We start from the raw sequence: 22,591 nt of genomic DNA, 5'->3' as shown, positions 1-22,591 counted from the left end.
CCTGGTGAAGGGAAATAGCCCATTTGCTGTTGCTCAACTCCTTTGCCAAACTATTTCAGTGGCCCTTACATTCTCCAAAGCCAAACCTTCAAACAACAATCTCATCCCCTTCTCATGCACAAGACACACCCGAAACATTTTCAAGAGGGGTGGAAAGTAGTAAAAGAAGATTTCTGTGATTTGCAGTCAGGTTCTTCTGGGAAGATTGCATATTTCTAGGAGACTATAATGTACACGTACATCTGTACCTCTGATACAATCACATAATCAACATTTAAATCTAGATAGCTATTTTTCCATGCAGATTTTTATTACTTTCTCTTCCTGGAATAATTAACCACTTTCAGGATTTTTTTAACTTAACAAGTGAAGACTTAATTTTCACCTGACTCTTCAGTTATAATTCTGAATAATTCCCATTTTTCTTGCAGGGCAGCTTTAAATCAGTCTATCAGGCTGCTGTGTCCTTTTGCGCTGGCAGGTTTCATTCCCACCAGAGCCTCTGGGCAAGCCAAAGCCAAAGCACATCCCTACAATAATCTCATTTAGTGATACAACTGCATCACTCACCAGAAGTTTCCATGGTCTCAGGCTTCGTTTGGGGAGAGGGAGGCAGTAGTGCTCCGATGGAAGACAATTCCTCGCAGGGTTTCGTGTTGGGCAATGGCTCACCAGCAGCCCAGCTGCTGGGATACCAGACCATGCACCATGGGGAGGCAGGGAACATTTCCGAAACCTGGCGAGCACGGAGATGGCACACGAACCCCAGGTGCAAGGTCACAGGTGTTCCATTACGCTGCTCCTCTCTCACACACACCTGTGGAGCCCTAAAAGCACCAGACCTCATCCACAAAGCACAGAAAGTTTGTCCCATTTTCTCTGCCCTCTAAATCCGATCATCCCATTCTTGCTTCCTCTGACCAGGCTGTCCAGCTGCCTACGCCTATCAGGTATGTTCTGCTACTAGAAGGGATTTGAATAAAGCATTTAAGTATCTGGCAAGCATTTTCTTCAATGAAGACATGCTATGAACTAGAGGCAATCATATTTGCAACTAAGCTGCCTGCCAGAAAAGTGCACAAACTTCCAATAGCAAAGAAATGAGGTCATCTTGGTCAACTGCCAAAATCAGCACATTTCCTCTTTTGGTTCTGGATGCTGCACCTCCACACTCCACGACGTGTGACAGGTTCTGAGAGGGAGGTGCAGTCTCTCTCAGTAAAAAAAATAAAAATTAAACCGGTGGATGTTATTAAAAAAAAAAAGGGGGGGGGGAGGGGGGGGAAGGGGGAGGAAAAAGGGAAGGTGGTTTTTAAAAAAAAAAAAAGGGGGGGGGGAAGGGGGAGGAAAAAGGGAAAAAAAAAAAGAAAAAAATCAGGGAGCATCCTGATGTCCCATGATCTCCTCCCGAGGATCTATTTAATTGGAGTCCAGTATAACCTTTCTAAGAAGATGTCAATACCTTATCTTGATATTGCAGAAATGTAAAGCCTCGTCCCGTTAGAGGAATTCAAAAGGCTTACATGAGGGATGCAGCTTTTGGTTAGAAGGCTGGACTGGAATTTAGCAGATCAGGATTAAACCCTGGTTTTGCCACAAGTTCCTGTGGGGCTTGAGCAAGACTCCTAGCTTCCCTGGCCTGAGACCCTATCTTGTGCCTGGTCTTGTGCATTTAAAAACTAAGTTTTCCTGAGCTGGGAGTATGTCTTTACAGTGGAGCAGAGTCTGGTACAGTGGATTTTGGATGCTCATTTGGGCCTCTTAATGCTAATGCAGCACAAACCGAAATTACAGTAGTAGTAGTAATAAGAATAATAATACTAATTATCTCTCAGTCTTTATTTTCAAGTTAATGTCTGCCAAAAACTGTTAGAGAAGTTTCTCATTGTGGCAACTACTGTATTTATGTGCATAATTTACAATGAGCTCATCTGAATAATTTGAAATTTTTATTAAGATTATTTTCTCATTTTCCATTGAGAAGCCTTCTTAGATACTGACTCACATTCAGCCTTGTAGGGAAAAGTGCCAAGCATTTGTTTTTCTTATGTCTCCAGTAGTTATTTGACTCCTGCCTTAAACTCAGCAAAGCCAAAACTGAATAGGAACAATCTTAATTTAATTATTAAATATATTTGAAACTTCACTGTGATTTTTAAAAGATCTTTCATGTGGGGTAGTGGAAATGTGCCAGGGAAATCTAAAAAACTGTATGTAATCCTCTCTCCCCACCCCTTCCTTCTTTCAGCCTCTCTCAAAAGGAGGTTAGGTGAACTCAAATCTAGCGGAGCTAGGGTGAGCTAGTTTCACTTCAGGTTTGCTAGAAAAAAAAATTACCAGGGCATCATGCCAAGCCTGCCACCTTTGAGATAAATATGACTTTCTTTCAGGGCAGTTTTATGAGGGGCACAGCAAGAGGCTCATATACTATGGCAATTCAATTGCAGATTTAGCTATGCAGCAGCTGCCACTGCTTCATTATAAGCAACAGTTCGCTCTGAAGTTCTCTTAAGAAGTTTACAAAAGGGACAGTGTATTTATCTGATGTCTGTTACAGTGGTGTGGAGATACACAGATGGCCTTTGACTCTCACCTTCTGCATCACACAGAGCCAAACCCAGTTCTACAGAAAGGGTTAGACCTTAAATCTGCCTGCTTTTTTCCTGATGACGCTCCCCTCATCTATTTGACTATCAGAGCCCTTACTTTCCTTGGGAGGGTCAGATTGGCAGATGAACTATAGTGAGGAGAGGAAACATGTCAAGTATGAAAACATTCTCATAAGCTCTCACAGGAAAAGGATGTAGCTAACAATAAAAGAGAATACTGCCTTTCTCTGCCAAACTTTATCATACAGGAATATGCATTTCCAAAACTTACATACCAGTGAACTATCAGTAGTGCTACAATCTACAGGAGGCATATTCCGAAATACCCTTCCTATATTCCCCATAGTAAGTCAGTTCTGGAGGCTTCTTTTTGAGGTTAGCAGTAGGCAAATGTATCACCACCTCACTTAACTCAGGATACTACCAGAGTGCTGGGAGTTACAATGTGAACCTCTTCACCACTGTCTGACCAGTCCCGTGAGTGATCTGTCAGGGAACACCTCCAAAAGGCACTCAGGCAAGGCTGTCATAGACTGCTTGAAGCAAGCTTCATTCACCAGATCCTCACCCGTAGTATTGATGGCCTGGCCTCCTGCCAGGCACAAATACTGTTTGCTGCGCAGTTGGAAGGCTAATTACTTAAGGTTCGTCCTTCTTCCTCTGGGGTTGTTCCCTGCACTTCCTCAGTTTTGCAAAGCTGGTACAGTAAAGCCAAAGAGCTGATAAAAGTATGGTCTGGGCATGGCTTTGAACTGCTTGCCTTTGCTTGGCTTAGTGGCCATATCATTTGCAGTTTCACCGAAAAGCTTCAGCTCTGACTCTTCTGGCCAAGTTTCATGGCTTTCGGTACCTTTCCAGGGAGCAATCAGAATGAGCTTTTTGATGGCCCATCCCTAGTCCAAACATTATTCCCAGGAACACACCAGCCAGCAGAGACCTATTGGCCTCTGCTTGCTGTCCTCAGTGCCATCAGGGCAGCTGTTTTTAACTCATTCCTCATTTTGTTCACCTGTGGACACGTCTGCCAAACAAGGAGCACAAGTGACTTTTCCTCCACACAGGCTGCTGGACAGACATTAGCAGGCAGCCCTTGGTTTACATTTGGTGTCTAATTGGTGGAGTGAATGCCCAGGTCAATACCTGTACTCAATTTTACAAATGCAAAAGAAGAAAGAAAAGCTGCTGGCAGGTCATTCTCAGAAAGGGATCCAGGGGGCTCTGTAACTTGCCTTGTCCTCACAGATCTAGAATTGCTGCACGCAATGAAAGCAGTCTATTAACAGTTCATCATAAAACATGCTCGGAGATTTTATGTCCTAAATTATGTATATGATTGTTTTGCCTGTTTGGTGACTGTTATTGTAGTGGGAAGTCTAAAACACTGTTATTACACCTCTAAGGATTTTTTAACTATTATTTAAATTAAAAAGAAAAAGACGACAAGCCCTCAGCAAGAATATTTCAAAAATCTGTGATCATTCTGTGAGCAGCCTTAAATACTGACTTGACATTTCTTCTGGTCCTGGGATACACCAGTTTCAGCATGTTACTTAATAGGAGAATCAGCTTTTCTGCAAAGACTGAGACCTATGCATCAGTTTCACTGCTTAAAAATGGTTCTTTACATACATTTTCATAATAAAGCACTTTATAACTATTACCCAATTATTGCTTACAGCATTAAGTAACAAGGTATTATTACTCCAATTTTACAGAAGGGAACAAATCATGAAATCTGAAATACTTATTCTGCTTTTGCGTAGGCTTTCTCATATTAATTAATTATGAGACTTAATTACACTCAATCTCACCACTCCAAGCCAATTACGGAAAATTGTGTAAAGCAAAGAAGTAGGGAAATCTCTATCTCAGAGACAATCACTTACACTGACAGCACTTTCCACATAGGTATATAAAAGGACTTTGCAAATATTAACTCACACACCCAATGCAATGGGATGGATTTTTCTCCGCTTTTTCCCCAACTGCCCCTACACTAGTAATCTGAGCAATGAACACTTCTCCCAGCTTCCTTACTCAACTCTGCCCCAGAAACCAAATGCAAATCTCTGCCCCCTGACTTGTGCCTTAATCACATGATCACCTTTCTTCCCAGAAGCAGTAAAAAAATCCCCAGGCATGTTAAAATCACCAGATTAGAAGAGCCCTAATCCAATGACTTTAAACATGGGTTGGTAACAATTGGTATATGCTATATATATATATATGTTGCAAAATATTTAAGCTTTCTATTTATTTTGAATCTACAGCAATTTTATTTACTGAAGTTTACCCCACAAGGGGAATGGTAAATCCTCTAAAACATGACTTAAAAAGTTTTTGTTCCACTGAAGTATCTATGAACACTTCCGCACCCTACGCTGAAACGTTAATCCATGATTTCCCACAGCACTTAGTCGCAGGGATTCACAACACATTTCAATGCCTTCAACAGCAGCGGCATTCCATGGGGAACCATTCTCCTATTTCCAAGTCATGGCCCTTACAAAGATGGACTAAGCCAAGGCAAACTGGCCTTTTTATATTAATACCAACTGATCCTCCCATAAAATGTGCACATTTAAAATCAGGGGAGAAACAAGAGCAATTATCATCTTTGGCAGTTTGTCTAAAGAGGGCTATGAGTTCAAGTAAATCTCCTTGATTAAAATTGGGGAGAGGCATTGAACTGACAAATATTAATCTGAATTTTCCTTAATTTCTTTACTCTGCCAGAGAGTGAAGGCTGCTCTAAAAGACTCTTTGTGAATAAAGGTCTAAATGTAAGGGGAGGAGACTCCAGTCATTTATGACTGACTTCTTTGGAGCCAAGATTTCCCCCCAGTCTTCACAGTTATGACATTTTGTGTTCAGTCTGGCCTATTCCAGCAGAATATTCAGTCTGTGCTCCTCGCAATTATGCCTTGTTTGCATCACACCATAACAAGTATGCTACAAGAGTTTCACACACGGCAATCTACCACACAGTATATTTTAAACGCTCTCCAGTTGTCTAAGTCAGCCTCTCATGGCACGGCAGCAGAATTAAATACAATGGGATCTGGCAGGCTGCATTCACAGGACTGCATTGTAAAAAGGGGAAAATAAACATTAACATTTCGACTGTTTCTTACAATTTTTCTAAATACTCTTAAGTAAAACGGAAATACCTTGCTGAGCCTGAAAAACCAAAGTTTGCAGGTGCAGTTAAATCAGGCACTTTTCAGATACACGTTCTTCCTTATTCTGCAAAGCTTTCCCTTCTTCTTTGCCCAGTGATAATTCCATACTTCCGTTAGGCCAGGAAAGGGCAGCTACAGTATAAAACAGGCAGAGATAACCTAGGCATTCAAAAGAGTGAGATGCTCAAATCCACACCTGAATTTCCATACCTAATGGCAGCTTTATCCCCACCCAAGTAAACCCCTACTTTTCCCTATTCAGACAAGGGAGATGCCATCCACCTCAATTTAGGCACAGAGGGTGGATGGCCAGGGTCTCCCTCTGGAAGCCTTCAAAGGCACACAGCTCTCTCCTCTGAACATACAGAGAACTACAAACTTTCTTTAGTACGACTGGCTTACCAAGCACCAAAAATTTAGCAACAAATTAAGTACCCAGTCCTCTTAATTTGGACTCCATTCTCCAAGCTTCAGAACAGAGACTTTCCTTGAAGATGCAAACTATAAATTGCAAGCATAACATTAAGGCATGAACCTACATCTTCCCTAGTATTGTTAAAACAAGTATCAGCACAAAATCTGTGTTAATGACAGTCATGTATTTTCCATGCATTTAATACTAACCCCTGAGCTTAATTATTATATTTAGTGTCTAGGGCAGCAACACTTCCTACCCAGCACCCATCATCAGTCCAGCAATTAATTGCATACCACTGACCTTCATAGAACACCATGGAAATTTTATTGCTGTACAACTCAATTGCATTTTGTACAACACTGCCCCATAACTATGTCTTATTATAAAAAAATCATGTGCTTACAAAAGGGATAGTTGAGCCAACTGAACTATTTATAATTTGCAAGAATAAAAAACATTTCACAAGGTTTGCAACATCCACACAAAAAACTTTTCAGCCTTAACGCAAGACAAATGTTACTAAGATTCACATTATAGACAAACGCGGAATGGAAAATATTCCCTGAAGTCATAATGGCAGGGTTATGCAGTAGGCTATTTAAAAGCTATTCACCAATGGCCTTTTCCTTTTAGCCAGAACCCTATGGTAGAAATTCAACTGAAGAAAGTCAATTAATTGAAATTGTGATTCCACAACGGAGGAATTGGATGCGTAAGATAAAGCAGCTGAAGGAAAGGACTATACTTCCATATATTATTCAGTACTAGAAGAGAGGGCTAGCAGTCATAGCCTATACCTTCTACCTTGGAGTTACCTCTCTGTAAGTTTGCCGCTTTGAGGGGGCTACATCCTGCTTATGTCCTGCCCTACTCTCTTCTCTCGTTTTTAAGAAAATGCTGCTGCTCTGCACATTTCTTCTAAGTTCAAGAGTCTCCTTGCTCCTTTCCAAACCAAAGGGTTCACAACACAAATAATTATTGCATGACTACTCTAATTCCAAATTGGCATGCTAATATAAGAGCTAATGTAAGTCAGGGCAAGAAGACTTTCTCCCTGGGTTCAAGGATTGTGTCCAGGATTTCAGTGCTAGCTTCCAAGTTCCCAGACTCAAGTGACCAAGCAGGACACAGCCATGAACCTCCACACTAACACATCGGCACCAGCCGCAGACTCAGAGAAGGAAAGGGACTGGTGTGGCAGGCGACATGGGCTTTTTGGAAGGTGTACATGTGCACTGAGGAGCCCCAAGAGCTGCTGTTTTGGCAGTTTGCACTGTCCTTGTACACTTCTGAGTCGTCCTCTGAATTTCTTACTGGAGCCATTAATAGGCAGCGGGCTGGCAACATGCCCACATGCACGGCGAGGTGAATCACCCATCCTCCAAAGTCAAAACCCAAAGAATATCAAGACATAACTATGGAGTAAACTGGAGGTCACCACCAAGCTTTCTTGCAAAACAATGAGTAAGGCGTTACACTCACTTTAAAATATCGCATCTCCCAAACACCTTGTTCAATTTTCCACAAGCAATGAAAAAGCTTTCTACCACGGCAAATTCCACACACCTCAGGCAATGCATTTAATTTCACCAAAACCCAGTTAAAATTGGGTTTACCATGTCAATCCAGTTTCAAACCGTTTTTGGTTAAAGATTTGTCACCTATACTGCCAATGACAGTAAGATTATCTAACAAACAAAACTCATCAACAGCGCTTTGCTTTGAAGAATTGCCTACACATTGAATGGATGATGTCTTTGAGGCAATTCAGAGCTACACGACAGTAGTGGTTTTGTTTTGTGGGTTTTTTAAGAAGTTCATTAAAATTTTTCAGTTGATATCAACAAATTATTTCAGCCTGTTTTCATAGACTCTTCCATTTCTACAACACAGCAGAGGAAACGTGAAATGAAACTAGCTTCATTGTAATGAAAAAGGGATCTCACATTTTAACTCACTTTGCTCCCTAATCACAAATGCACAGAGAGCACGAACTAGGGAAGAAATATGTAAAGTGATGCTACAACGTAGCATGCGCAATTTAAAATCTCGTTTCCTGTAAAAGCTAGGGTTACAAATCAGAATGGGGTACACACATTATTGATATTACTGAAAAGTTGTGGGCAAGGCTTTGATTTGGAGGCAACAACCCTGCTCTGTTTGAAACTAAATTCAAAATTCCCATTGATTTTGCTGACACCTTGGCTTAGGTATTCTTGAGGCCTGACCACAGAGCATAGTAATATATATATATGGATGCCTGGAATGACTTGCTATACATCTTGATGTAAAAAGAAGTTACAAAACAAATGCAAAGATGACAGATGAGCCTCCCCTCTCCCAGCCAGGAAAGCTTTTATTGCCATCTCTTCAACACTTTCACTTCTGCCAGAACTACCCTCTGCCTGCGTGGCCCCTCCAGCTGTCCAAAGTGTCTCCTCCAGACAGTACTGCTGAGCAGGTGGAGCGTGGATTAAACAGTATTAGATGTTCTTTCTGTCATTTTGTTTTCAGTAATTTAGAAAATTATTTTTCTTGTTGTGGATGTTTTTAAATGGGGTGAGGGAGATGTTACAGAAAAAATAAGAATCTCCAAGATCAGAATATATCAGAAACTCGACAATACTTAACATGTCTCTGTGACCATGAATATGTACACAAACACACGCACATGCATGCACATACACATTAAGATTAAAGTCAAGTCTTTTGGAGGAGGCTCACAAAAAAACCCCCAAAACATGTTCAACAGGAAGAGTCTGTTTAATATAGGATTTAAGCAAGGCTCGCTCATTTGCATAGATCACTTAGCGCAACAGCAATTCACGAAATTGTCCCATAAAAATCATGCTATATTTTGTCTAAAGCGACACATTCCTTGCAGATCACAGTGCCTTTCTCATGCTGTTAATAAGATAATCTGTTACATGAGGCTTACAAATCCATTTAAATTGATTTTAATTAATGAATCAATCACTAGCCACTGATGACTTGGTCTACAGACAGCAAGCAATTCAAAGCCCCAGGCCTCTAATCCCAAACCAAAATCCACATTAGAGCAACAGGACATCTCTCTGATCGATAGTAACACAAAGATGTTCAGTTCATACACATTTAAAGTGTATGAAGTTGATCAAAAATGTATCTTCAGATCTTATGCATTACAATTCCCATATTCAGGACTGTTCAACTAGGAAAACAATATTAAATCATTTACATTTCTTTGCAAGTGAAATAAATGAAATCAAGCACAACTATAACCTGCTTGTAAACTTTTAGATGCTTATTCCACCTCAAAGTTTTTTTCTTTGTTCTTAAACAATCAGTTGGTTAACATTAATTAATAGAAAATTGCACTTCATATGGTCACAAACATGAACAATGCCTTCTATGTATGCTTTGATCCTGTGAAAATTCACTGCTATTCACTGCTAAAGTGCTTAAATTTTCCCTTAAACAGAAAACAAGAAAGAAAGATTTTTGTCCCAAAAGCAGCATGCAGAAGCAGCGTGAAGAACATCCTTGTTATTTTAGTAAGTTAATTATTATAATTATTGTTATTACAAGATGTTAATTACAATGCAGTAAGTTAAATCCACAATAGGTGGTGTGATGCTGAACACTGCAATCCCTAAAGCATCAGCATCTGGCTCCCCATAGCAGAGGGGACACACCTGAGCGAGGCAGCTTCTCCTGTGTACACAAACAGCTGGTGCTCTAGCACAGCATCTGTGAATAAAGCACCACTTAAACTAGCCAAGAGAAAGGAAGAAATTATGCATGCTTCCCCGGGAGCCTCCTTCCTGGATGTAAGCATCTAGCCCTTCTTTCAAAGGCCACTCCTTTTTCTTAAAACATGACAGAAGGAAGGGTGAGACAAGCCAGCTTGCCTCCAAAACAGTGTAACTGTTTATATAGCTATACTGTGCTAAGCCCAAGCCACTCTGCTCACATGATGCTCTGCACTGCACAAGCTTGATGGCACAGGTCTCTGGACATGACTCTCTACTGAGGTCCCTCGCCTGATGCATACTTGCCTCTAGGAGCAGAGCAGCAGGTACTTGGGGAAGTTTAGTATCAAAAACTGAGATCTCTACAAACTTCCTGTACCAGAGGAGTTGGTGCTGTGAGAATTGCAGTTATGCACCAGTTACTCTGTTTACATTTTTTTAAATGCTATCTGCACATTCATGGCTCAATAGCATCCCATTAAATATTCTAAGAGAAATCCTGACTCCCCCCCAGTTGACAAAGCAGCTTGCTCGGGTGCTCGCTGCCATGCCGAAAGTCCCAGCAACCCAGCTCAGGCACAGCTCCATTATGACAAAACACATCCAGTGGCCTGTCCCTGGATGGATGCTACCAGCCCTACTGTGGGAAAAAAGAGCAGCTGGCATGGGCCATCGGAAAAGTGCCCATGAAAACTGTGCTGACACAAACCTGTCAACCAGGAGAGAAGAGCCTCTCCCTGTCCCTCAAGGGCAACCTTACCCATAACTCAAAACACTCCCTCAAAGGCTCCGTTGTCATTGTCTAAGCAAGGGATTGACCCTCTCCAGGTCTTTCCCATGAGCATGGAGTTGCACGGACAGAGAAAGGAGGTGGCAAAGGTCTCTATTACAGATACAGGTCTCCACATGAAAAGGATCTCAGCACTCAGCTGCCTTCAAGGTGGTCTGCGTTCCCTCCTTTTTCCCCAGCCCAATCCTCTTCCGTACTCCCTGACAAACACGAGACTCAAAAAGCACCACACTGGACACTGGTACGGGATGACCTATGTCAGCCGTTTGGCTCCAAAACTCTATAAATGGCCATTAGTTACGCTGAGGTCAATTTATCAACACTGACCTGCACCAGCTAAGAAAGAATCCAACTTGTAGCTTGCTTTATTAATGCAATTTCACATATTATCTAATACAAAAGATGTATTGCCTAATAAATGGCCATTAGTTACGCTGAGGTCAATTTACCAACACTGACCTGCACCAGCTAAGAATCCAACTTGTAGCTTGCTTTATTAATGCAATTTCACATATTATCTAATACAAAAGATGTCATTGCCTAATGTGCAATAACCATTCTGCCTGTTTAAATGAAGAGCTCTGTATTTGTTTTTAATCAATACTGCATATACAGTTTAACCAATGCTGTCAAAAGTAGCTTTTTAATGCAGTGTCTCACTAATCTATTGCTCTCAATACTTGTGTTCTTCCCAGTTTGTTATGAACAAATGATTTTTTGGAGAGAAGAACAAAAAGAATAATTAAAGAAGGTAGGTTTGGCTTTTATGTGCTGCTAATTAATTAGAAAGTTAGATTAACCAAATACTAAGTACCAGATACCAAACTATCTTTCATAATATTTAAGAAAAACATAAAGAGTTGAATACTTTCCAGGTGTAAACACATTAAGATCAACATTGTACCAAACCCGAATCTGGCCCAGTTAGCTCAAAAAGGTAAACAGTGCATCCTCTTGCACGGATGCTGTAGTGTACAGGCACTCCACATTTAAAGAGACAGATTCTGCAGCCAACAAAGCTCCACTGACTTAGAGACAATCAATGCGTCCGTGATTATGAGGAGGCAAACAGTTTTCACTACAAAAAAGGAGACTGAAAAACAAATCATGTGTTTTTATTTTACAAGTTCCAAGTTTGGGTTGGGTTTTTTTCAAGCCCTTTTGGAGCACTGAAACAGAATAAAAATAGTTTGTTGCACAAGCATAAAACAAAGTAACTGCTAAATAAACATTTTAAATTTACTCCTATGTGTTCAATTATCATTCCCATTACTCTTCAGGAGTTGGATGATATCACTAAAATATCTTCCCGTTTTCTGGTAAACTGATTAGATGGGTTTTGTCCAAGAATTGTGCCATAATGTGTTCCCTCTATTTCATATTCTGAGTATCACTGCTGGAAAATGTACTACAGCACAGAATGTAGTATATGCCAATATATCCTGACATTCAAATCAAGACCACAAATTATAAACAGTTTCAGCAAATTGACTTGAGTGCCTTTGTTCCTCAGACATACATCTTCCTATTGCTTACAAAAGCAGCATATACTAACCACTAACACTGCTATAGCCAGTACTGGGAAAGGAAGTTATTGAAGCCTGGATTTCCTGCTTTCATTTGTAGCCAAGAACTGTGAGGCTTGTAGTGGTTTCAGGAACTGACTCATCTAATGATTCATGGATAAGATACTGGTTTTAATATATTTCTGATCATAAGACTCAAACTTCAAAAACAGTGATGCTTAATTTTTATTTTAAAGTAAAAAAAGTACATAAATCAAGTAAACAAATATTGTCATGGAACACACTGGCTAATAATTCTAAATGTGTTTTACAGTGCACTCTGTTTTAAAAAAATAGCATGTTAAAATTCCTGGAAATTCATTTCAAGAGAATGTTGACAATGAATTCAAAATCCACTGTCAAAAACCCAAGAAATTTTGTTGCAATCCTGATACAGCTGAAATTCGAGTGGAGGACAGGTGGGATATCAATTGCATTTTTTAGATATACCCTTAGGTACACATATATCTATTGCTACATATTAATCAATGAATTCTAGAGCTACTATTGTTAATGCACGTGGTTTCTTTAGCTGTGTATAAAAAGTATCATCGAAAGATGGGCTGGTAACTATACATTTCGGTGTTTGAAACAACAGGAAAGTTTTGTTTCAGGAGTGACTGGAGCTGCAGAGGTCAATCTTAAAGCAATGACAACACTGGATCTTAAGCGCTCACAAACACATGCATTTTGTGCTAATTCAAAACTCGAAAACAGCCACTTTTACGCATTTGGTTCTTCCAGAGGGAAGCGTGCCTTCCAGTGCATCAAAATGCTTTTTGCCCACAACACAAATCTCATCAGTATGCTGTAACTTGAACTGCCAGGCTCTTGCACCTAAAAAATAGCTTGTGATGGAAGCTTAATTCTGCTAGGCTCATGTATGGAAAAGTACTGGTTTACTTTTTAATTTTTGAACTGCAAGCTGCAGCTACTCACACACTATGTGCAGTGTTGCAGGGAGGGAGGAGGATGTTAGCATTTCTATACTTCACCATGTGCACAACTAGCACAAAAAAAGAAAACAAAATGCATGTTGCTTGGAGGAAAAAAAGAAAAAAAAAAAGCAGTTAAAACAGTTGACAAGAAAAGGCCAAAGTGCGCTCAGTGGCTGGCAGTCATTTTATGGCTATAGTCCTACAGCAGATTTACTTAGATGACGTCAGTGGCTCCAATCCAGCTTTTCTTTGGTAGCATTTACCACTTGCCTCTTGAAGCCTCCACTATGCTACAGAGCAGTAGACCATAATCAAAATTCCCTTTGTGAAATAGAGTTTACCTCAGGGCACAGAGGCATTGCTAGCTGAATTGCAGGCTCTTCACCCTGTACTGCATGCCCAGAAATAAATAACCTACAATACTGTACTTTCCTTAATACAGAAGAACCATTAAAAGCAGCCTGCTACCTAAAAAAGGGTTCTTTAATTTGTTTCCAAAATCTCAGAGGCCAGAATATTAGTTAATTTTGCAAGCAACCAGGAACTATGATAATTCTACTACCCTTTGGACTTCTTTGTATTGTTTTTAGAGATTTTGGAAGATAAAGTTATTTATTGGTCATTGTTTCACCAACAAAAAATATTACTAAAGCTAGAGGCTAAAGTGAATTGGTGTAGGAAGCTGCATATTTTAAAATTGTCTTTCAAATGTGCCCCTTCAACTGCTTATCTATAACTGGTCAGTAAGCATACAGTAAATATGCTAAGAAGCAGAGCAGGAAATTACTATGCATAAATAATAGTCAATTTAAAGAGCAAAATGCACATTATTGGGAGCTATGGATTTCCTATCACAAAACAATGACTGGAACCAATGAAACACTAGTAAAGCCAAGTCAAGCAGATACCAAATCAACTAAAACTTCACAGGCTCTGAAGTTTAACAAAAACAAAAAACAACAAAAAACCCCCCACAAACAAACCCCACAACCATATGAAAGATGCATCTTATTGTACTAAATAAACATAGATTTATTATGTTTTAATGGCCCCATCAGTCCAAAGTCAACCATACACATTATGGGTGATAACTAGATACATTAGTAGACTGAAAATTGCCTGTCACAGTTAAGCACTCAGAAATTACTTATAGGGAAGATGCACACATGCCTCACAGAGAACTGGGAGTCTCAATACCTCTCCTTTCCCAGCCTCTTCGCTTACCTTCCCCCCAATCACACCAGAACGAGAGATCACAGGTCTAATCTGCAATGAGCCAGAACACAAAAAATGCTATTATCATCTAACTGCATGAGTCACACCATGGACCTGAACTCTAAATCTGAATTTAAAACAGATTTAAAATTTGAGGTGACCCCCAAACCAGCTCTAAGTGGACAGACGCTAGCAGTTCATGTCCCTGCAGAGAAACTAAAAGCCTCTATTAGCAGCCTTAGATGCCAAGCCAAGGGCAGGAAACCTTTCTTGTTTTCTGCAGGTGTCCACGTCGACTCAGGCACAGCGGTGAGGTGGGAGCATCACATCACCTGTTTGGCCTCTAGGTGCTCTGCCAGCTCCTGCATTTTTCCATGTAGTTCATCTGGGTGGACTTCAGTGGGGCATTAAAGAGTGGCCGCCGTTCCAGACTGTCATATTACTCTGTTCCAAAGGGACAGGAGAAAAATTTTCTTCTCTTTGACCTCCTTTCATTACTAAAAAAGTGGTGTCAGCTAACAGATTTAGAAGATGATTGTAAATTTCTTTGGTCCTTTTATTGGTCACTAAGGATCCTGGACATGAAAGGCATTGTACAAGCACAAGCGGTCCTTTCTTTCCAATAGCCAGGGCAAGGAAGGAGTGGAAGCAGCGCGGCGACTGGGATGGCCAAAGAGACCCAACAGCGAGACCATGTCTGTGAGCAGCAGCAGAAGAGATAGGATAAGGAGGACCTGGCAAGATGGATAGCAAAAGGAGGGAAACAAAAAGCCACCATGATCCGAAGGAAGGAGAGCCTAATCAAGCGCTGCCCAAGAGCAAGTAAGTGCAAACCCGAGGAGAGAGGAGGGTCCAGGCAATCAGACAGATGCGGTGCCCTGTAAGGAACAGCGAGACGGAGCCTGTAGGGCAGAAGACACAGAGGAATGTGCTGCAAGGTCAGAGAGCAATGCAGAAAGATCCAACCCTAAGGACGTCATTGCGGCATTGAATGGAAGACTGTATTTATGGTTTGAGACTTTTCCTGCAACAAAATAATTACGGCCAAAGAAAGGCGGGGGTAGGGGGAAGATGAAGGAACTTCCATTGAATCTTCAAGTCTTGTACAAGGCTTTCAGTTGATTGTGGAAAAAGCAGAAATAAAAAAAATAAAAATCTTCAAAGATCAGCTTACAGCAGATATAGGGACACAACTGTTTTTAAAGGTTAATTTTTTTAAAAGAATAAAGGTAAAATCAGGGATGTGGAAAATGAAACTGTTTACAGAGTTTTGCCTTTTATTTTAAGCTGTAAACCAGCTTTAGGACAAAAAGTGTGTACACACGGTGGTGGTAGATTGAATATGAATAAAATTTCCTTTCTCCCATTAATTAATGTCTCCAAACACTATATATTTTTTAATTGAGATACACATAACAGAGGCTTTAATCCACTAAACCTCTGTGAATTTACCTTTTCTTCCAAAGTCTGTTCTGACATTTTCTCCCCTCAAAACCGAAATGTCATTCCTGAATTATAATCTCCCAACAGAAAGACAACCATGTAAAAAAAAACGTGCCAGCTAATTCCAAAAATAAGCACCGTTGTTCACGGCACCATGAGGTGAATGAATGGCAAGAGATTCCACCAAGGGAATAACTGTGATGTCTATAATGTTAAGGAATAATCTGGCACCAAAAATACTCAAGGCCATACTGGTTGGTGATTCAAACACGAAGCATATCAAAACGCTACTGATAAGCTAAATTAACAGATAGCTTATCTGAAGCATATACTAGCCATATGGTGCCACAACTTCTGTTGCCTGTTGCTGGCATAACAATAGGCTACTGCAGTCTTAGGCTGGAAGCACTATTTGACAAACTGTCAACAGCATTTTTATTTTTTTGCAGAGCTCTAGGGCAATGGCGCATTCGCCTATTTGCATTTTTTTTTAAACAGGTGAACAAAGAGTAAACCAGATGTCAACTTTAGAAATCGAGCTGTCTGGATCAGGAGATTTAACAGAGGCAGGCATACTGCTACAGCTCAAATCTAGACAATGAGCTTTTCTAAAAACACTCTGGCCTAGGGGAGTGGCTATTTAAAACACTTGGCTTCTTTTATTTCAGCACTATGGAAGTGAATTCTGCTCTTAAGTGCCAGCTCAAATGAAGTCATTTTGTTTCACTGGGGCTTTTCTTTGCATTTTAGAAATGTAGCATGTACTATAGTAAAGGAAAAGACAAGTATGAAAAAAAAAATTCTGATTCTTTTTCAACTAGAAGCTGGGTAAAATTGGGGGGTGGAAACTAACAATTTGATCACATACAAAAAAAAAATCTGTGAAAGGATAATTCGAGTGCGAGTTAAATGAAATTTATTTTCCCCTCATTAAAAGAAAAACAACACTTTTGAAAGCTTTAGAAATATCTGGTATTTACAACCCCCTCAAGCTCCACCAAGACAAGGTGCGAATACTGACTGATAAGGAAAATTTACAACAGAACTTTAATATGTTACAGAAACAATCCGTTAATACAAATAATGATAGAACTTTAATATGTTACAGAAACAATCCGTTAATACCAAAAAAATAATGATAGTTGTCATCTTGCTTTATTTAAGAAAATGAAATCTTTGTTACTTACACACTATTTGAAGAAAAATCTTTTAATAACAACACAGTAATCTACTCAATAATTTCAAAAACCACCAAAATAAAACCTACTGTCCGTCAATATATAGTAGATCTGTCTATGGTATTCAATTATGAAAATGTGCTTTTAGTTGTGTTCTGTAGGAGTGCGAAAGACATAATGAGAAAAAGATAACTTTCCATTCTAATAATCTGTTCTGCTTTGATAGGCAGATTTGGGAACATATTTATTTTCTGACTTATACCCAGCTAAGTATGTAGCATTTTTAGATTATCTTTTCAAATTGTTCTTGAACATTCTCAGTTTAAAAAAAAAAACCCTCCTTTCATGTTAAGTTGAGATTGCACTTGAACTGCTTCCAAAAGCCAGAGCTGTACTGAATTATGATAATTAGAAAGCTGTGCGCATAAAAGGCAGCACAGTTGATGCATTTAAAAAAGTTCATGCCAGAGAATATAAGTTCAATATGTTCTCACATAATTAACATTTCCCATCATTAGCAGCAGTTTTCAGTTCATGTATCTGTAAAAACAACAGCACTCGTCATTGTTTTAGATTCCCAGTCAATAGCATTTTAATAGTTTTACACATAATCCTAAACTTTCCTTCCCTTCCCCCTCCCCGCACACTGAGATTTCACATTCTACCTTCTGACCTGCTAGCAAATAAACTTGTGTTTTGTGCTCATATGCTGCTGCTGCCGCACAGACTATCTCCGATTCGAAAGTTTAGTGAAGAGCTAATAAGAGCTAGAAATTTAAGAAGGCCATTTGGAAAGGTACAACAGGATGCAGAGGGAATAATCACGTTGTTCCAGTAAACAATGACTAGAAGACAAAGAACAAAAAGTTGTAGGTGATACCTTCAACTGGACGGGAGCCAAACTAAAACGGGCTGCCTCTGACGAACCCAGACACAAGCTGGAGGGACTAGGAAATGGGGCTGCAGGCCTGCAACAACCCGGGCAAGCATCTATAAACCCTTTACACTCTCTGCGGATTTTCATCGCGTTCTTGACGTGTGTACAAAAATTCATCTAACAAATAAGGGCATGTAGCACATGACGGGTTACTCTTTGAGACATTCATAGACTTCCTGTCTAGAATATCTCAAAGTAGTTGTTAGGAGCCAGATTTTGACACAGGCTTGTTGCCTTCTTTCTCTTCCCTCCACTTCTTCAATCCCTGTATTTTAAAATTAATATAATTCTGGTGGAACTTTAATAACCTGATATAGTATAAAAGTTGCTGAATCTGCATCAACACAGAGAGAAAATTTGGCTTTACCAATAACAAGATAACACTCAGTGCTTGCAGTGGGATCAGGATTTCATACAAAAACAAGAGAGGTTCGGGGTATTAAATTAGAAAACTCCTAGCTGAATTTTATGTGACAAATCTGAGGAGCAGATTTGAAGTTGGTGCCTCAAAGGAGTGAAGTCTGCAACTTTTCACTCTCTTATGTTTTGGAAATGAGCAATCATTAAAACCAAACACAAAATTATTCCAGGAAATATTATTCCATCCTTGTTCCACTTGCAAAAGTCAAAAGGAGTCTTGTGCAAGAACAGAGAGCAAGATATGGTCATAAAGTGGGAATTTATTGCAGAGATTTTTCTTCTAAAAATGTGTCTTCAGTGTGGCTTAGAGCCGGTTGGCTTTACAATAAATAATGCCATTAATCCGTTCATATATCACAGGATACAATTTAAATTATACAGTACTGCATAAACTGGCCACAAAACCTCTAACAGCCGTTTCTTTCAGGGATATACAGTTTTTGCATAAACTGCCACAAAACCTCTAACAGCCGTTTCTTTCAGGGAGATGATTTACCTCTTGCAGGTTATAAAATTTTGTTGAGACTCACTTAAATTATTTTTTTTTTTTTTAATAGTAAATGACTGTAGTTTAGGAATATAAAACATTCCTACTTGAGGCAAGCACTAATGGCAAAGCACAGCACGGTGACAAAACAGTAATTAAATCTCAAATCCCAGAAATAAGTAACTACTATTTCTTTCATGCAAAAGTAGGTCCCTCTGATGAACTGGGGATTTCAAAATCATGTTTAAAGGGCCAGTTTGCACCCTCATTACAGCCAACATAATACAGCAACAGGCCATACGAAGTCGATGGAATTAACCTGAATTTAGACCAGATTTTTAAAGAGTCAGCCCTTACCTCATATTTGCACATGCTATGAATAAGAGGACAAATGGAATGAGTGACCAACTTTTAATGGAAATTTGCCTGCAAGTGTTAGACAGATTACCAGCAAAGCAGAACATAAGCCCCTTACAAAAATTTGAAAAAGCTTGTGTGTCAAATCTGACATTCTTTTTAATCAAAGATACAGAATAGCACCCATGTCCTTCTTTAGACATCAAATATCATACTAACCATGTACACAAAGCATATGCTGTAAATATCTTAGTATTTGATCCAGCGAATGTTTATTCCTATGAGTCATCCCAGTCACTTTAACCTGAGTAAGGATTGGATCTAGCAAAACTTTTCTTCTTAAATAAATGGAATCACTTCAGAAAGAGTTTTTAAACCATGTCTGGAAAGATATAGCATTAATATTAACGTCACAAAGAAATACCAGATTAAAAAGAGTAATGTATGCTCGTGTATATACAGTCAGAAACCATGCGTTCAAAATGTAAGGTTTGAAGGTAACCTTCTCCCCAACTCACACATTCAGAACTGTACACAAAATCTTCGTGTTTTGCAAACAGTCTTAGGCACCTTCCAATAAAATCAGATTACTTCTAGTGAAATTCTTCCAACAGTGTAACCATCCTACTTTATAGATTGAAAACTGACAGCTAGATCATAATACACAATTACATATTTTTACCTTTCACTTTTTCTTAAGCGAAAGACACCAGAATTTCTCTGTAGCTCCAAAAAGTCTTTATTATACTTTTGCCTGTACTATATCTTGAAAGTTTGCTTACAATATGATCTACAAAGGTAGCTTAAAAAGAAAGAAGGAAGAAATCTTTTTTCCTCTGCATGTGACTTAACTGAGCTTAAGTTTTTCAGGCATTGGCAAACAAAGCCTAAAACCCGCTTTAACGATATCCAAAACCACTACACCGTCCAGCAACAACAACAACAACACACTAGTTACAAATTATACCAAACATGTTACACACATGCTCACACATCTCCACAGATCACAATATGCTATCGTTTCTCAGCTAAACTCACGGGGCGGGTCTAGTTTATAATTAAGTTTCTGTTGTTCTTTTTTAGCTGTTTAATTAAAACTCCTTTAAGCAGAGGCTATCTTTACTAAGACTCCTGTCAAATCAAAATTTTTCCTCTGCTTCACTGCTCGCGTACATCCCACTCAGCACTGACTAAGAAACTGTACAGAATATAACACCGTAATTTGAATCTCAAGAGCTGTTGTTATACTCTCCTGGGTGCAAAGGCTAATAATATTTACTTCACCAAAGCAGCGTATGTAAAATTGATGCTCAAAATACACCGAACATGTTTAGTGATAAAGTACTTTCCGAAGATATTTCTAGATTACTAAGAAGAAAAATTGAAATAAATCCTTTGCATCCAAAATTTCTGCTTGGTCAGCTGATAAAAACCTGCAGCAGACAAAACGCAGAATTATCCCTGCTGGTATAGAAAATGCCTTATGACCTAATTAAAAACCAGTGCAGTGTGAAAAGACACGTTTTACCATGAAGGTGAAAAATAAATGCCCCTGAAAAAAGTTTACCCTTGATGAAAATAATTTCAAAAAGTTGATTTTAAAAACTTGCAAGTTCAAAATGCGACCCAGATATAAAATCTTCAATTCTGTGTTTTAAGAACATTCACTATATTAATTCCTGTATTTCTATTCCCAAATAAAGTATGCATATGTCTTATATGTGCCTAAGACACACATATACAAACACGCAAGCTTCCCTCCCACCCCCAGAAGTAATTTAATATACAGGTCTGTGTCATTTTTGATAGCACCATCTTACCATCAGTACAATCTAATATCCCTGTAATGGTATTCCCCAACTATTTATAGAGAGAGAATACATCATACATTACAGACACAGCTTCCCAATCTAGGGTTATGAGAAGAATCCTACATAATTTTAAATTAAGTCCTAATGTAATTATAATCATTTTTGTTTTCATATTCAATTGCAGGTAGCACTTAGTTATTTACATGAATTTTCCTGTAAGAGGCATTCCCACAGAGATTTCCATATTAGATGTACTGCATAATAACTGAACATTCAGCTAGAGAAAACAGTATTTTTTGATATATTTATGGATATATTTATGGATATACAGCTCCAAACTTTGCCATTATCTAGGTTAGATAGCTCTGTAAAACCGCTAACTGGCAATATTGCATTTCTAAACTTTATCAGCACTAAGGGAAGGCAAATATGCTTCTGTTAGACAGGAATACAGCTGTATAGGTACTTTTTTTCCCTGAGGCTCTGCCATTTCAGCTTACATTTCTTATATGTACTATTTTACATCAGAAAATGCCACTACAACCTGATGTTTCTTGGCCTTTCTTTCCCAGATGGTGTTCAACAACGAACAGTTAAAAAAATACTGGGAGCCAACAGTTAAAAAAAAATACTGGGAGCCATTTACATTCAGAAAGCGTAGAACAGAACTGCTCCCTAACTTTCCAGCACTTCTGGAGGTCACTTTTCATTTCTTCATATCAAAGGCAGGCACTTGTTTCTAATAAGTTAACAACTCTCCTGAGAAACATGGGTGGCTGGTATTTCATTGTTTCATAAATATTTTTATACTGTAACACCATTCAACTTAAAACAGATTTCAAGAGGAGAAAAATCATGACTAGGATTATGTTCAACCGAGGCAGGAGCGCAAAACAGATTTCAAGAGGAGAAAAATCACGACTAGGATTACGTTCAACTGAGGTAGGAGCGCAAACTTTTTTACGTGGTAAAAATAGAGATATTTTTCCCCCCTCCCGCTTTATTTCTCCTGGTTGTTTTTGTTTAGTTGTTTGGAGGGGGGCGCTTTGTTTTAATTTTGTTACAGAAGCCGCACTGTATAACTTTTTCCCTCCCCCTCAGAAGTGTACTTCCTTTGAAAACGCTCCTTCTGCGAACAAAGGCTGCCACCGGCCCTCCGCATCAGCACTGTGGACATCTGTGGAATAGATCTCCTTAAAACGTTACGGATAAATAAAAAACCCTGTGGTTCCTACCGAAAGGAAGTTTTCCAGGGACAATCTCCTCGGTGTTGTTGTAACTGCGACTTTGTCTTTTTTGGATACAATGTTTCTGCTGACTCCCGAAAATTTTCCACTTGAATGTGCAATTAACCAGCAGCAGCGGCAGCAGCAGCTCTGGAGAAGGAGAAGAAGCAGCGAAAAAGGACATTCCTTCTTTCATCTTTTAGAGGAAAATAAAAGGGGGAAGGAAAGCAAAACTCGGGGCAGCGCACCGAGCAGAGCTCCGAGCCAGGCCGGGCCGCTCGGCA

At 39.3% G+C, this 22,591-nt stretch overlaps 1 protein-coding gene across 3 annotated transcripts in view; it reads right to left on the bottom strand.

Moving 5' to 3' along the window:
* Window positions 1-22,428, bottom strand: part of TEAD1 (TEA domain transcription factor 1) — a 158,364-nt gene extending 135,936 nt beyond the window's left edge. For all 3 annotated transcript variants that reach the window (XM_009288834.2, XM_009288836.2, XM_009288835.2), the window contains exon 1: window positions 22,317-22,428. The gene's annotated coding sequence lies outside the window, so the exon portion shown is untranslated. The remainder of the gene's footprint in view (window positions 1-22,316) is intronic.
* Between the last annotated feature and the right edge of the window lie 163 nt (window positions 22,429-22,591).

Source organism: Aptenodytes forsteri, unplaced genomic scaffold (assembly GCF_000699145.1).
Source record: "Aptenodytes forsteri isolate BGI_AS27 unplaced genomic scaffold, ASM69914v1 Scaffold8, whole genome shotgun sequence".
Classification (NCBI taxonomy): Eukaryota; Metazoa; Chordata; class Aves; order Sphenisciformes; family Spheniscidae; genus Aptenodytes; species Aptenodytes forsteri.
This window is presented reverse-complemented; position numbering and strand designations above follow the sequence as displayed.